This window comes from Centroberyx affinis, unplaced genomic scaffold (assembly GCF_046629955.1).
Source record: "Centroberyx affinis isolate AG114_WGS23_722 - 3 ecotype Tasmania unplaced genomic scaffold, CSIRO-AGI_Caff_v1 ptg001494l_1, whole genome shotgun sequence".
Lineage (NCBI taxonomy): Eukaryota > Metazoa > Chordata > Actinopteri > Beryciformes > Berycidae > Centroberyx > Centroberyx affinis.
In genome coordinates this window covers 429722-444576 of record NW_027279959.1, presented here as the reverse complement: position 1 = coordinate 444576, position 14855 = coordinate 429722, and positions in this window count along the sequence as shown.

The following is a 14855-nucleotide window of genomic DNA, read 5'->3' as shown; positions in this document are numbered from 1 at the left end:
ATTTTTATTTTTTTGTTTGTTTGTTTGTTCCTTTCTTTATTTGTGTGCTTGTTATAATAATAATAATAACAACAATAATAATAATAATAGTAATAATAATAATAATAATAATTCAATTATTATTATTATTATTATTGTTGTTGCTACCATCATCAATTCAGCTCCTTGTTTCCTTTTCTGTCGCCTAATCTAAGGGTTAGGGTTAGGCTAACCAAATATGTGTTATGAAACTCATGTTATGAAACCAGATAGAACTGTGTCTATTTTAACTTTTTTTTTTTTACACGCTAATTGGGATAAATGTAACCTAACCTATATCAGGCATCTATTTTCATGTATGCCTATTTTTATTTTTTTCGCTGAATGACAAGTATCTAGCATCTAGGAAATAATGAAAATATCAAGATAATCTAGATGAGTGAAGTAACAGTACATAACAGGTGGGAAAACTACAATCTCCTGTCGCTGGTCATTATAAGGCAGATACAACCACCAATATAGACAAAAATAAATTAGGTCTACATTTTCAGAAAAGCGTTAAATAGCGTGAAATAATCTATCTTCAAAATGTGCATACTTACTTACATAGTAGGCTACAGCTTACAAAACTAACTTATTATAATACAGCTACACCCTCAAGATTTATTTAGGTCAATATTCCGCACATAAAAAGCTGAGTAAAGGTGAGTTTAGGTGGGTTTACCCTCCACTATACGGAACATCCCTGGATGCACAAGAGTCAAACCAGCAGGTGCAGCAACATGTTTTAGCTGCTCATTCGTCGTCCTCTGACTTTAAAAAGCGAAACAAGCCCAGTCGTATAAGTATAGGCTAGTAAACTTACAAATAAGGTCCCTTCTGTGCACATGTATGGTCGCCTACAACAAAATGTTTGGCCAATTATTGGTCAGCTGTGTAAACTTCCAGTGTAGTATCAATGTGGTTGATCATTAGTAATAGGCAGCCCTAAACTTATTGGTACTACGGCCCGTATTCATGAGCGATGCAGTAAAACTTTCATAACTGATGTTGTCAGTAGGCTTATAGGTCTATATTGGATTTATAACCCTGATCCTTGTGAAATAGAACAATAATAACATAGTAATATAACATCTATAAGGATATTATACAAATACCACCCATACGAACTAAAAAAAAGTCCTAATTGGAATATTATAGTGGTATCATAGGAGATCTAAAACACCATAAAGTTGAGTGTCAGATACGCACGAAGTCCCGATAGGAATATTATAGGATTATTCTAATGATTTGATTACAGTGATTTTTCATTACAGTACTGTTTAGAGCCTTTTTCTTCTGTTGAGAAATATCTTCTTTTTTTTTTATTATTGTACCTTTCACAGTCTGCGGCCTCTCATCTATACAAGTGTGGCGCTTTGGGTGTCATTAGTGCAACTCAATCGATCCGCTGTCTTATCTCTGCTATTGTTGTATGTGTATAAAGTTTCCCTGAGATGCACACCTTACCTGCCCTTCGCACTGGTGTAAAGTGCCAGCCTGTGTGTGATGTGGGTAACGTTAATAACCCAGTGGAAACAGATAAATTACAGTCTGTCTGCAGTTCCGTCTTCTCCAGTGACAAGTTAATGACTCAATTGTTAGTTTTTAGGGCCCAAAAGAAACTGATTGATTTTCTTAATAACAGAATAAATAGGCCATTTGTTGTCTGCCAGTAAACCTTTCCAGACAACAGCAAAAGGAGGATTAATGTAAATGTTAGATGGGTTTGAAACTCAAGACATATTAAGTTAGGTAGTAAATGAGTGAAAACATGCTTTCATGTACCTGTAATGAAGCCTAATTTAAAAGCAACAAATTAAGTTTTTAATGGGTTTGCTGTAATTGATGTGTTAATAAATTGTAACAATGCAAACTAAGATACTGGTGTTAGTTACACTGTTGTCAAAATTCAACTGAAAACTCATGAGCATAAACCCAGAAATATTAGAGATTATGTTTCAGGAAAGCCATTTTAACCATTTCTCTGAGAGATAATAACACATAAAACAAGTAACGTTTGTATTAACAGACATACAGTTAAAAAAAAAAAAAACCACACAAAACTTTGAAGTTTGGATAACAGTAAAGAGGATGAACTCTACACCGGATGAAAAAAGCTTGGATGTATATATCCGGGCGCTTTCACATGGCTCCATTTAAATCTGTCATCCATTAACAACAAATAATAACAAATGTCAAAAACAGTTTATCCAGTACACAGACCATCATGCCTGTTGTGAAAGCGGCCTGTGTGCTGGAGCGTGGCGAGGAACATGGACGGCCCACTGCATTCTCACACAAGTTAGTGACACACAGGAACGGTTGAGCAACAAGGACAGGGAGCATCCGCCTGCTGCCACCTCAGGCACCGCAGCAGCGCAACAGCTATATGATTCATAAACTGTGAGGTCTGGAAGATACATGGACCGACTGTCCTTAGTCACTGACTGTTAGACTGACCAGTAGAATATTGAAATTAAGTTCAGATGAAGCAAATTAGGACCACCGAAATTTATGCAAATCTCATGGCAGAGCCCAGGTGTCCAGTTTTTCTTTTGGTCTCTATCCACAGTTGAAAATGCGGAGCAGATAGGAGACACATTAAATTGGTGCAAAGACAGCATAGAATATAGTTGGAGTTTATCTTACAACACCAACTTTGAATTGTTTTACACAACAGGAAAACACAACAGTCCTTTGCCTTGTTTACCCTCCTGCCTTTTTATGCACTTGGTGCAGCCTTTCTGCCATTCAGATGTAAATTACAGCTATGAGATAGTGTGCTGTACTTTGATAAACATGTCATGTCCCCATTGTTTCTTCACTTGGAGACTGGAAGTCATAAGAGTGAATCACTCAGTATCGCCTGATAAGAAAACCTCCTGGATAAAATCAGATCATGACAAAGTGGAATGTGTGGAATATAGAAAATCCTCACACTGAAACAGCAAAGTGAGGAAAAAGGTAATGACTGAGTGACTACCCATTTGTTAAAGCTAAGTTATTAGTTCAATACTGAATACATTATACCACCAATTTTGTACATATACTGTATATATATATATGTATATATATATCTATAATGGAGTGGATGAACATGTACTTATCCTTTTTCATCAAAGGATAGGAGGATCACACTGAGAAGTTGGATCCAGCCGGTCTAGGCCTGTTTTCTGTCATCTTAAAGCTATGAGTCAAGAGTTCCTGGGAGGTACTGTGAGTACAGGTGGTGACCCAAGGGTGATCGGCTGCCATTGGTGTCTTCACTGACCTCTCACAACCTTTTCGCTCCTCACCCCACACCCCTGTCGGCGCACAGAGCGGAACATTTTGAAACCGACTGGAAAGGGCAAGGGCTGCATGGCATGTGCGTGAGATTCAGGAACCAGCGGCCATGTCCCGTTCCACCGACTGAGCCGGACCTTACCCTCAACTTGAACTCTCCGACCGCTCATCTCTCCTTCCAAGGGACTCGATGCGGCTGTTTATCGTCAAATCGTGCCTTTTGCTGTGCTATCAGACCCTCTGCACTGGCCCCATACTGTAAATGCAATGACATGGCAGAATCCTGAATGAATTTAGTCTACTTTCTGTAAGTTTTGACTGACTTGGACATATCTTGCGTCACTAAAGTTCCTAGTAGGACAAATCAAAGAGAACAATCTCTCATATCTAAACTAAGGAGGGACACAAAGGTGTGTTTTGTCTGCTTTGGCACAGTTTGTAATGTCTGTGATCTGTGAAGAAAAATGTCACTGTTGACTTGGCAAGTCATATTGTTTTGTTTGTCAAACCAGGAAGTGTCAGTAAGAAAAAAAAAATCAATCCGCCATGGAGAACCTACAGTAGATTATAAAAATAAAAGATAAGAGCAGTAGTGTAAAGATCCCCATTTCCATCTATTCTTGTCAACTACCTGAAGCTCAGATAAAGCTGTCATTAATCATGCAAATCCCCAGTCAATTTGATGATAATCAGTCGTTGTTTTCAGGTCGGCCTGTAAGGTTGTCCGCCATAAATCCATCAGTGGTCAGACTAATTCCAAAAGTGCTTTGATTGCATCACAGTTTCTCTTCATTGGATGGAATAGAAGCTTTGATCTCTATCAAAGCAATGAAAGTTCATCGCCGTTCCCATGAATCACAGGAAGATGGCTGTACAAGAATACATAAAATACAGACAGAGAGAGAAAGTGAGAGAGAGAGAGAGAGAGAGAGAGAGAGAACATTTTGCTTGCAACACAACTGATACATACAAGGATAAGGAAGAGGAAAGTGATGAAAAACGCTGGCATCCATACACTCCTCCCAATTCATAAACATGACCTGTGGATGATCCTGTCCTGGGAGAGTGAGGGAGGCCGGGCTGCCAGTCTGTGGCCCTCGGGGGCCTGTCTCACTGGGACAGTGTTGGCTCTGTCAACATGCACTGGAGCGAGGGTGTGTGTGTGTGTGTGTGTGTCTGTGTTTCCGTGGACTTTTCTTGAGCCGGGCCCAAGACTTGAAAGTCTCCGGGCCGTGTTTGCTCTCATGACTGCACAAGGTGTGTGTGCAGTCAGGGACTGAGCTTTTCCTCCTCTTTTCCTTTGTTAAATCACGTCAGATCATAGCAGCTTTGAGGTTGCACAGCTTGTTTTAGCTGCATGGCGAACTGATCTCCTTCCCTGTATTGTTTGATTTCTCCTTAAAGTCTCTCTTGCATAATATATTTTTTATTTTCACACCAAGGACAAAGCAGCTGGTATGAAACACCAACAGAGACACACTACTAGATAAAGTGATCTTCTCTCCTGTGAAGCCTACAAAGACTTAGACATGAGAGGCAATACTGTGCAGCAGTGTTAGGCTACTCGGCTCGGCAGGGCAGGGCGACCCCTTGCATCATCCGCCCCCTCTCCCCAACAGTCAAGGGTCGGCTACTCCCGGCGCTGGCTGAGTCAGGCCGCCCACAGCTACATCCCAGTACCGCTGATGCATCCTGTCAGACTGAGCCTAGTCTTTTCAAACAGCAGAGACAAGACAGGGGCTTCCCAGCATCATTAGGGCATGGAAACAGTCCACTATTGTACCGGTGGCAAAAAAACACTCCCAAGGTCTCCCTTTACCTTTCTTGTTATGAAGGTTTTGAGAAACTGTGGAGGACTTACTGGACCCTCTGTAGTTCGCTTACAGCAGTGGTTCTCAATCACAAAAGCGTGCAGAGCTCAACCAAGGAATGATTTTCCCTTGTCAGGTCGTTTTATTTGATTCATTATCAGTAGAGGCCTAGAGGCTGAAAACTATGCAGTACTTCACAAGAAAAAAGCACAAATTTGATAAAAATAAGAGAAATTGACATGATGATAAAGTTATATATCAGAAATATGCCTTTTTCCTGTGACACCCCCCCCCCCAATTTAGCTCACGACCCCCTGAGGTTGAGAAACACTGGCTTACAGAACCATCAGGGTCGTTGCCGCCACCATCACCCTGTTGAGCCTCCTATAGAAGCTTCTGGACTTCCCAAACCTGGCAAATCTAACATTGTGAGGAACACTTTCATATTTCCCGTGCCACTAAAGTGTTTAACTCTGGTTAATGTATTTAACTGGATAGACAGAAGTCCATTGCTCTTCTGTGGATGAACAAAGATGGTTTTAGTTACTGACTCTTGCATCTTGTGCTATGTTTTACCTATTTTGGTGTATTCATGTTTTTATCCTTGTTCTTATGCACCTTGAACTGAATATGTGTAATTAATATCACAGTTCCATTTTGATTACTGATACATAAACATGTATTTTACAGCACATCGAGGCCTCATGATCCCACAGGTGAGGATGAATAGGTGATAAGTGTACTGATGTCATGTTTTCAGAAGTGTGTGTATGCATGTGGTGTGTATATGTGTGTGTGTGTCTGATTGGTGATCTCATGAGCAGCCAGTGAACCTGCTGGCTGTGCCCTCGCTGTAGTTGTCTTCATCGTCCCCAGCTGCGACCAAGCTGCTGCTGCTGCTGCTGCTGCTGCTGCTGCTGCTGTTGCTCCGGCCTGCTGGCTGCTGGTCAATATTGACTCAGGGATTGAAGCAACAGCCACTTTGTCAGGGTATAAGGGGGGCAAGGCACTATCTCTATGGCATCAGGTAAAAACACAACACGGCTGGTCATCTCATGTCACAATTACAACAGGACCGTTATCAAAAAGAACTACAGAAATCCTATAATACTGTTTTAGAATGATTCAATGGACATTATCACAGCAAAATTTAAAAATATCAGCTAAATGCAGCTTCTATAGGTCAAAAATTATACCATAGAAAATCCTGTTAACATAATACCATGGGAGATTTTTTTTTTTAAAATAGCGTAAAGCAAGATAAGGTTCCTATTAACGCCATACTGAGAAGGCTACCACAAATATACAATAAGTCTATGTAGGAATATTACAGGAATAATAATAAACAACAAAGGGGTTTGTGCAAAAAATAGGGAAAGAAATTCTAGATAAGAATGCAAAGTTCCTTGGCAGGTTTTGCATCTCACTTTTTCCATATTGATTGCTAAATGCCAATATTAAAACCATGTAGATATAATCACCTTTCACTGAAATTTATGTTAGCCTTGTTCAAGCCAAGATGCCTCGTACTGAAATGTATGCCAGTGCTTAAATGTCTGGTCCCCACTAATATTGACTCTAATTCTTTATTTATCACATTTATTTGGATTTGGAGTAACACTTTCAACAAGCTTTTAGAAACAATTTCTTGGCCACTAACACTGGCCAATTAATCAGGATCAGCATAGAGGTTAATAGCGGCGTAGCAGTCAAACAGACTGACTCAGTGGAAATAAATGAGCCAAAAAGCACACATGGGCACATTGAGGCATGAAAAGAAAACTTCAAGGTAAGTGTGCAGTCCACCAGCAGGACGACCACACATCTTTTTTAAGGTTAAACAAGAGGTGCTGTCACCAATGCTAGTGAAAAGCCAGATTAGATAAATGTATCAGATTTGCTCCGGTCTGCTGTTTACCATGGATGACTTGAACAGAAAGACATGGAGGAAACTCCTTTAGTTGATTTCACACATTTGGTGGAGCCAACTCCCACTCAAAATGTGTGCTTTCCATGTTTTCATTAAAGTAGAGCAAAGCTGTTTAAGGCTTACTGTCTCAACCAAACCATTTTTAGATCCTGTTCTCCCAGTGGAAAGAAGGAACTGGTGCATCAGAGCTTTGGGATTGTGTTGTTTAGTTATCTGAAATTATTGTTTTTTGGGGGTTTTCTTTAGGAGAGGCATAATATAAAGATGAAAACATTTGAACAGTTACTTCCAGCAACCTGCAGTTCTTCCTGAATATACAACTGTTTCCAACATTGTGCAAAGTATGAAGATGTTCCATCTGCCTGGACAGAGAAACCACACTTATTCCCTAGTTATCTATTAATGACGATAAACTGGTGGACTCTGAAGAGATTTGCATGACTCGGACACTGGCTCTTGAGCTCCATGATGCTGTTTGCCGGTTCCATACCGGTGGTTCAATATGCATAGTCCTATGGTGTAACCATACACACATAGGGCTGCTTTTGTTTAATGTCAAGTGCCAGAAGGTAGGCTACAGTCTGTGAGGCTGATGCTAGCTTTCCACTTAGCTGCTTGTTGAACTCACTGCTGCCACCTAGTGAACGATGGGATGAACAGCTGCAGTTACAGCATGCAGGTGAGGCCACTGAACAGGAGATGAGCTTTCAAGTTAGCACATTCAAACTCATGCACACACATGCAAAAACACATACATACCCATGCTCACAAACACGCCTGCACACACATGCACACACACATACAAACACATACAGAATATCACCCTTGACCTCATTTTGATCGGACAAACTGTGCACCAGGACGATGCAAGGTGTGTCCGTTAGTGATAAATCTACTGAGAGAAAAAAAAAACTGAACATAAACATGTTTTATGAAAGGAGGGCAAATCAGAGCCGAGCCATTAGCTCCTGGACTCAATGGGTAGTCAAACACACGTCTACAAGGAAGAGTTTGTAATAAATTATGGCGTGATAACAAATCTCTTTATTTTGCAATGCATTTGGAAATGTGAGTGTGGTTATCAGCTATTTACTCTGTCCTAGTTAACATCCATATGCTTTGAAAATTCCTTGTAATGCTTTGTGGGAAAAAAATCTTTGTAATCTGGAGTCATGCAGATTTTGGATTTATGCAATAAGGCAACAACAAACACTGAAACACACTCAAAGATACATTTTACATTTGAAAAAAAGAATGTTTGGTCAGAATATTGCATGGGATTAGTTTTCTGTGTTTTCCAGTTTGCATAAACCAACTAACTGTTGGAAGAAAGAAATACAGTGTATACTCTACCAGAATTGACTATAATAAAAATTCCAACAAAATCTCTTCTCTCTTCAAAAAACAAACCACTGTCATTTACCACAAACACCAGCTTAAATGTATTTTGTACTGCAGATCTCACTCTTGTATTGATCAGGCAGTGATCAGACTGGCCCATGAGAGTCACATGAACCTCTGAGTATCATCATGCATGATGCTCTTCACTGGCTCAGTAGGACATCTTGGGGCAAGGTGTACCCAGGACTCAGCGGTTCATGTGATTTTGATCTGCCTCCATGGCTGCCACAAGCTGCCTGCCTCCCTGCCTGGTGTTTTTCTTTCTCCTTGTCTCCGCAATTACAGATTCAAAAGTAATTACCTGCTCGGCTTCCTCTGCGATTAAAGCTGGGTTCACAGCACCCTTATTAATGCAGAAGCATGCACACCCGCCATTAGCAGCCATGAGAGGTGGAATGTTCTGACTGAAACCCTGCAGAACAAACACTGGTGTAGAAGTGCGTGTACAGGCACACACACACACACATACACACACACACACAAACAGAAACACACAGTGCTAACACAAACACACAACAAGCATACACATGCACACTCATGCATGCATGTGTGCGCACACACACACAGATCTGTATTCATTTTTATTATGCCATTTACTCTATCAAAACAATGTGTCACATTTATGATCATATGTTCATATATTGTAGGCCTTTTTTTTTTTTTTACCATAATTGGTTATACTGTTCTACACATTTAAATGAAAACTACAGATGCATAATATTATTATAATAATGCAGCAAAAAAAGACAATAGCAATACATCCATTTCTGTATTATGCATAAGATAGTCATGGTAAGTATGAACAGAACTTCTGACCTGTTAAGGAAGGAATCTAAATTCACAAACACATCAATTAAAGGTGGAATTTTACATTGCTATTTTAAATATTTTTTTTCCCTTTGAACAATTTCCAGGAGATTTAAAGAAACTTAATCTCATGAGCAAAATCTCTGCACCCTTAAAACCATCCAGAAGACTTTTATTTTGGCCATAAACATACCAATAACTCGAAAATGTGACAGTAGCTACAATGACCTTTAGTGTCAAGATTATTTTTTCTGTCAGCAATTTATTTGCCTGGTCTGTCAGACGCAGTAGCAGGTTATCTATCCAGGTCTATAAGCTCTTTTTATTTCTTTTTTTTTTGTTAACAGTTAATGTGTAACCAAGTGTGCAAGGAATCAGCACATTTCCTTTTACCTCATACACCAATCGATGTTGGTGTGGCTCCTCTGTGAGGGAACTAAATGGGATCATTGTCAAGAGCTCTACAGTAGCCCAACTCATCCTGTGTTTGGAAGTCTGATATGGGACAAAGAGATAAAATTATATATGGATCCAACTAGACTGGATACATTTAACAGTAAACTGAAAAAGAAAACTCCTAACTAGCCTACAAATGAGTGTGTTTCGGAAAAGGAAAACTCTTAACTACAAATAAATGTGTTTCTAAAAAGGAAAACTCTTAACTACAAATAAATGTGTTTGTTCAAGAAGCAGAAAATACTGACACATAATGCAGACATAAAGTTTATCAAGAATGACCAGTGGCTCATCTACTCATGACACAAATAGCCCAACACAACATTTTGATGACAACTGCTAACTTGTCACAATACGCTCCTGTTCTTCCTGTAAGTTAATGGCATATTTTTACTGTAAACATGGACTTTGATAAGAAAGGTCTCACAAGAGCTCCTCTGAATCTACTTTGCTTAGTTTCTGACTTGTACAATTAAGAATCTGGCCCTGTGCCACCTAATGTGGAACCCAAGTTATCTATTATTTCATGAGTAAAGAGAAAAGCTTCACACTCAATCAACCATGGCGTCTGTCTTGTCCCCATTTGATTGCTTAAAGCACCTACAGTTGCCTTCTCTGTGGTCACCGGACATGACTCTTCATTCCGATAAACCTCTGAAAAGTTGACTTAAATCACCCTTTAGTATCTTGCTCTCTTATGACACAAAACAGGATTATTCAAATATAAGTTGAGTAAAATTATTTCTGATCTAAATTGACTAAGCAGTCTGCAATAGACACATCATTTACTTTGCATAAACACATACAAACCATTCAGAGGTGGTTAATTTTGAAAACCTAGACTAGAGAATCGATGCTTGAACAATCTCAATTGCCATATCACATCATGTCTCCATAATACCAAAGGCACTCGGCAAGTTAAGATTTGAGGGTCTTGCTCATAATGTCATTAGGCCACTAGGAAATGAAAAATGCGGTGTCAAATAGGTCTGCAAGTAGCAAATGTTTTTATTCCAAGGCAATGAGTACCTATGCCTGTCGCCTCTCTGTTAGTTACATATTCTTACAATGTCCCTTTTTTTTTAAAAATTGGCAATGAACCTTGTGAAGCATTCAATCCAGTGACGATCACTGTGTAGTCAGGGTTCAGGCAGACTGAACTGACAATAAAGAGGACGGACATGGTACCAGCCGATCTGCCAAGAACCAATGTCCAGAAACCCATTTTCCAAACCCACCCCCTCTGCTCCGGAGTGGACTCTGGCCCTCTGTCTCCACGCTCCTCTGCTCATCCCTTAAATTAATTCATCCGCACATCTCTGTCCCTCTAACACCACATTAACCCCGACCACAGGAGGCATCCTGTCGGAAAAAATGTCCCTCTCTGGCTTCACGGTGAAACATCAGTTTGACCTTTCCACCTCGGCCCCTCTCCCTACTCTTTTCCCACCCTCAGATCCAACTCCTCATTGTTTTAGTCTTGCTCCATCTACATTTCAACACAGGCTAAATGCATACTGATATTTCTCACTGCTCTCTATAGGACCAAACACAAGTCAGTGAGGTTTAAGTGAGCAGAAAAGACTCAGGTAAGGATCAGTGCGTCAAACACACTTTAGCACGGCAACTGTAACATAAAAATAACCTGAAATTGAGCGTTCTTTCTTTCTAAACATCCTCATTCTTCGTGTTGCAGTTGTGAGGGAGAGTCATTTGACTGAGTCACGCCACACTGGCTGCTTTCTGGAGGACAGAGAAACTGTAATTGGGGGCCATTAGCTGATGCCCAAGACTAGTCATGCAGGGTCGGTTTGTAGATTGAGACATGGTGACTGCACAGTCCCACCGCCTGTATCAGTATCCCCTACCTGTGTGACACCCCCCCAAACACACACACACCTCCCCCCAACCCCCTGCATGACCCCCTCTGTCCCAGCTCTCCCACCCACCACCACCCCCACCCTACCCCCTTCACCCCACCCCTGACCCCCCCAACACCCTTCCACGTCTTCTTGCTTTTTGCTAGGTACTCAAACAGACCTTGAGGAGAGTCAGGGCCAACTAAGGTAAGCAATCAAATAAAAAGCCAGTTTTATAACAGCTTTAAAATGCTTTAAGGGCAATCTATACCCCACCAATCAATACCTCTTACCTACACCTCTGTTGCCTTGTGAGCAAGAATTTAGCCCCTCTGTTTCTACTTTAGTCCTGAAACATTTTTTAATAAAATCAAACATACATCAGTAGCTGAGCTGCAGCTCACAGCACCTCCACACTGCAAAAAAATATCTTAAACCTATTTTTTTCCTCTTAAAACAAATGGGGGAAAAACTGCCAGTCGAGTGAAATAATTTCACTTGTTTCCAATGCAAATCAACAATAATTTTCTTGAATCAACTGACATTTTCTTGATGACACTTCCTCATTCTGCCTTGTTTCAAGATACTGACAGTAGCTGAAACAAGCAACACTACATTGGAAAAAGTAGAATTATCACTCCCCACTGGCAGAATTTTTCAGGCTTTTTAAAATGGATTTTAAAACAGAATATGAGGCTAAACAATATGGAAATGGATATGTCTGGCAGTGCAGAAGCCGCCTTGCAGCCACAGAGCCGCTCAGTGAAACTGGAGTTTCACAGTGCCTCTCATAAAGAGTTGCCCTGCTTTATGGCCCTATTGCCCAACATCACATGCATTCACTGCTGGGATATGATCTGAGATAAGACGAAGGAGAGCTGAGACAAGTACCAAGCTCTCTCTCTCCTCTCTCTTTACACAGCTCTCTCAGGTGGACAGAGAGGATGGGGGAATGAACGTGCTAGGTTGGTGTTTGACTTGTTGGTGACAAGACGATCAATAAAAAAATCTGCTGAAGGAAAGTCTTGCAGAAGCTTGTATCACATTACATCTTTGTATGTGAGGGGCTTGTGAGAAGTGTTTTGAAGAGAGCAACCTGCGCTGAAGCAACCGCCGCCGCTTTGGAAGATATCAAAGAGTGTCTGAATCACTGAGATGCCCTTGTTGCATCCAGGTTTTATAAATCATGTCTTTATGATAAGCTAATTGCCTTATCCTTGACAGCAGCACACAGCGAGAGCAGTAAAGGGGCAGGATTACAAGATGATGGTCCATAAAGGGTTTGGCTCAGATAAGGTGGTTTGTGGGAGTGAGAGAGAGGACCGGTGGCTTTAGGTCAACAGAAACCAGGCATTCTTGGTGATGATCAGGCAAACTCAGCCTCATGTTACTGTGAATCACCTGAATAAATCAACACACTTGCAATTTGGTAATTAATCAATAATTTAAATTCCATCAGGAGTAAAGGTTTATGTATGAGCTACACAGAAGTCTGTGTAGACAAAGTCATAAAAGCATCGCGGCCCATGAAAGGCAGGCATTTCAACCTTTAACCTGCTCCTCACTTAGTCATGCTGGATGTTTGCTAAGATCCGGAAAGACATTAAAACTGAGTGTTATGAAGTTGTTTGCATAATTGTGTTAATGTTATGTTTGTGTTCTTATTCTAAAAAAAATGAGAACGGGTTTTTGGACGCCCAAGGGTCAACAATACTGAAGCTGCTCTCCTCGCAAAAAAGACTATTTCTCAGTAATACTCACCATTCTCCATAAACATTTTAATCAGTGGTTCCGTCTATATCGTCTATTTTACTGTGCCAGCAATCATAATGAAATGCCCCCGCTGAGAGGTCCACCTTTGTGATTATTCGAAATGGGTCTATTAATGAGCCTAATGGCATATGAGCGATACCGGAGCTGAGTGAAACTGCACAGCATGACTGCCTCAGCAACTTCCTGCATTGCGATGCAAAGCTTCATGGCTGCAGTCCATTCAGAGGAAACCATTAGAACAAACTGCTTTCGGGAGCAGCAAAGCAGACCGGGCATGATCATTTATAAACCAAATCACCTTCCAGCGCCCTGTGCAAGGACAAACCACAGACCGTCTGCATACACACTCTTACACCCATGGTCATTTCACCCACAGTTTAGAAGAAAACAAAGAGAGACAAAGACTAATTTACTTCTGCTACATATCCATCATCTCTTGTCTCATATTCTAGTTGGTATCATCAACCATTCTAATATTAATGGGACGCAACAGGATAATCCTTAGCTTGCCTTTAGTCAAGGGAAATTCCAGAAAAACTTCCTGTTGTATTACATTAATAGTTTTTTTATGTGAATTACTGTCTACTACAGTGATTTTGTCTGATCCCCACTCAAAGTAGTAAGAAGGCAGGCTCTATTTGCATGGCAACATCTCTAAAATTTCATAAAATATGAGGTGTACAGTCACAGTTAGTATGATGTGTGATGTAGTACATACAGTATGCTTGCAAAAGTGTCATACATTTCACTGAAAAAATCGAATAATCCCTGCAAAGGGAAAACATTTGTTTTCAATAGTTGCATAGGCCACTGTAGATAAAATATGCCACAAAAATACATTGTTATTTTCCATTGTATGCCTCCTGAATTTCTCCCACTCTTTTGCCCAGCTCATAAAATAAACATGTATCTCCAAGAGGTATTAAGATGGGAGAGGCAAAACACGCACAGCACATCTTATCAAACTTTCCAGGTAATTCCAGTTTCCTGGCTTGATTACAACTGACGTGATTACAGACTCAGGTTAGTGGTAGTAGTCTGAGGACGGACCATAAAGACAAACTTGAGTTTGTTATGAGCACATCTCACACAGAATAATGAAACCTGTGAAGCTTATTCTCTCGGACACTATACTATATTATCACACAGAAGGTGTTCATCAAGTATACAACAAATAGTTAAAAATACATAAATATATATAACAAATAATTCCATCCATTACTTATCTTTTCACTCTGTCAACATTTATTTCGTCAAACTAAGCCAAAATTAGATCTACATGAACTCCTCACTTAATGTTCAATTAATCAAGCATTCAATGATTTTACAAAGCATTTGATCATATTTTTGATTGTGCTCCAAAATATTTTTATAGTAGGCTAATTATTTGATAAATTGTGATAGAAGATAGAAGAGTCTGCTCTCTGCTCTCTGGTTTTGTTTTTGGGTTTAGGCGTTTAATTGTTTTACCATTGAGTTTTAGCACAGAGATTACATAAAGAGTGATCCAAG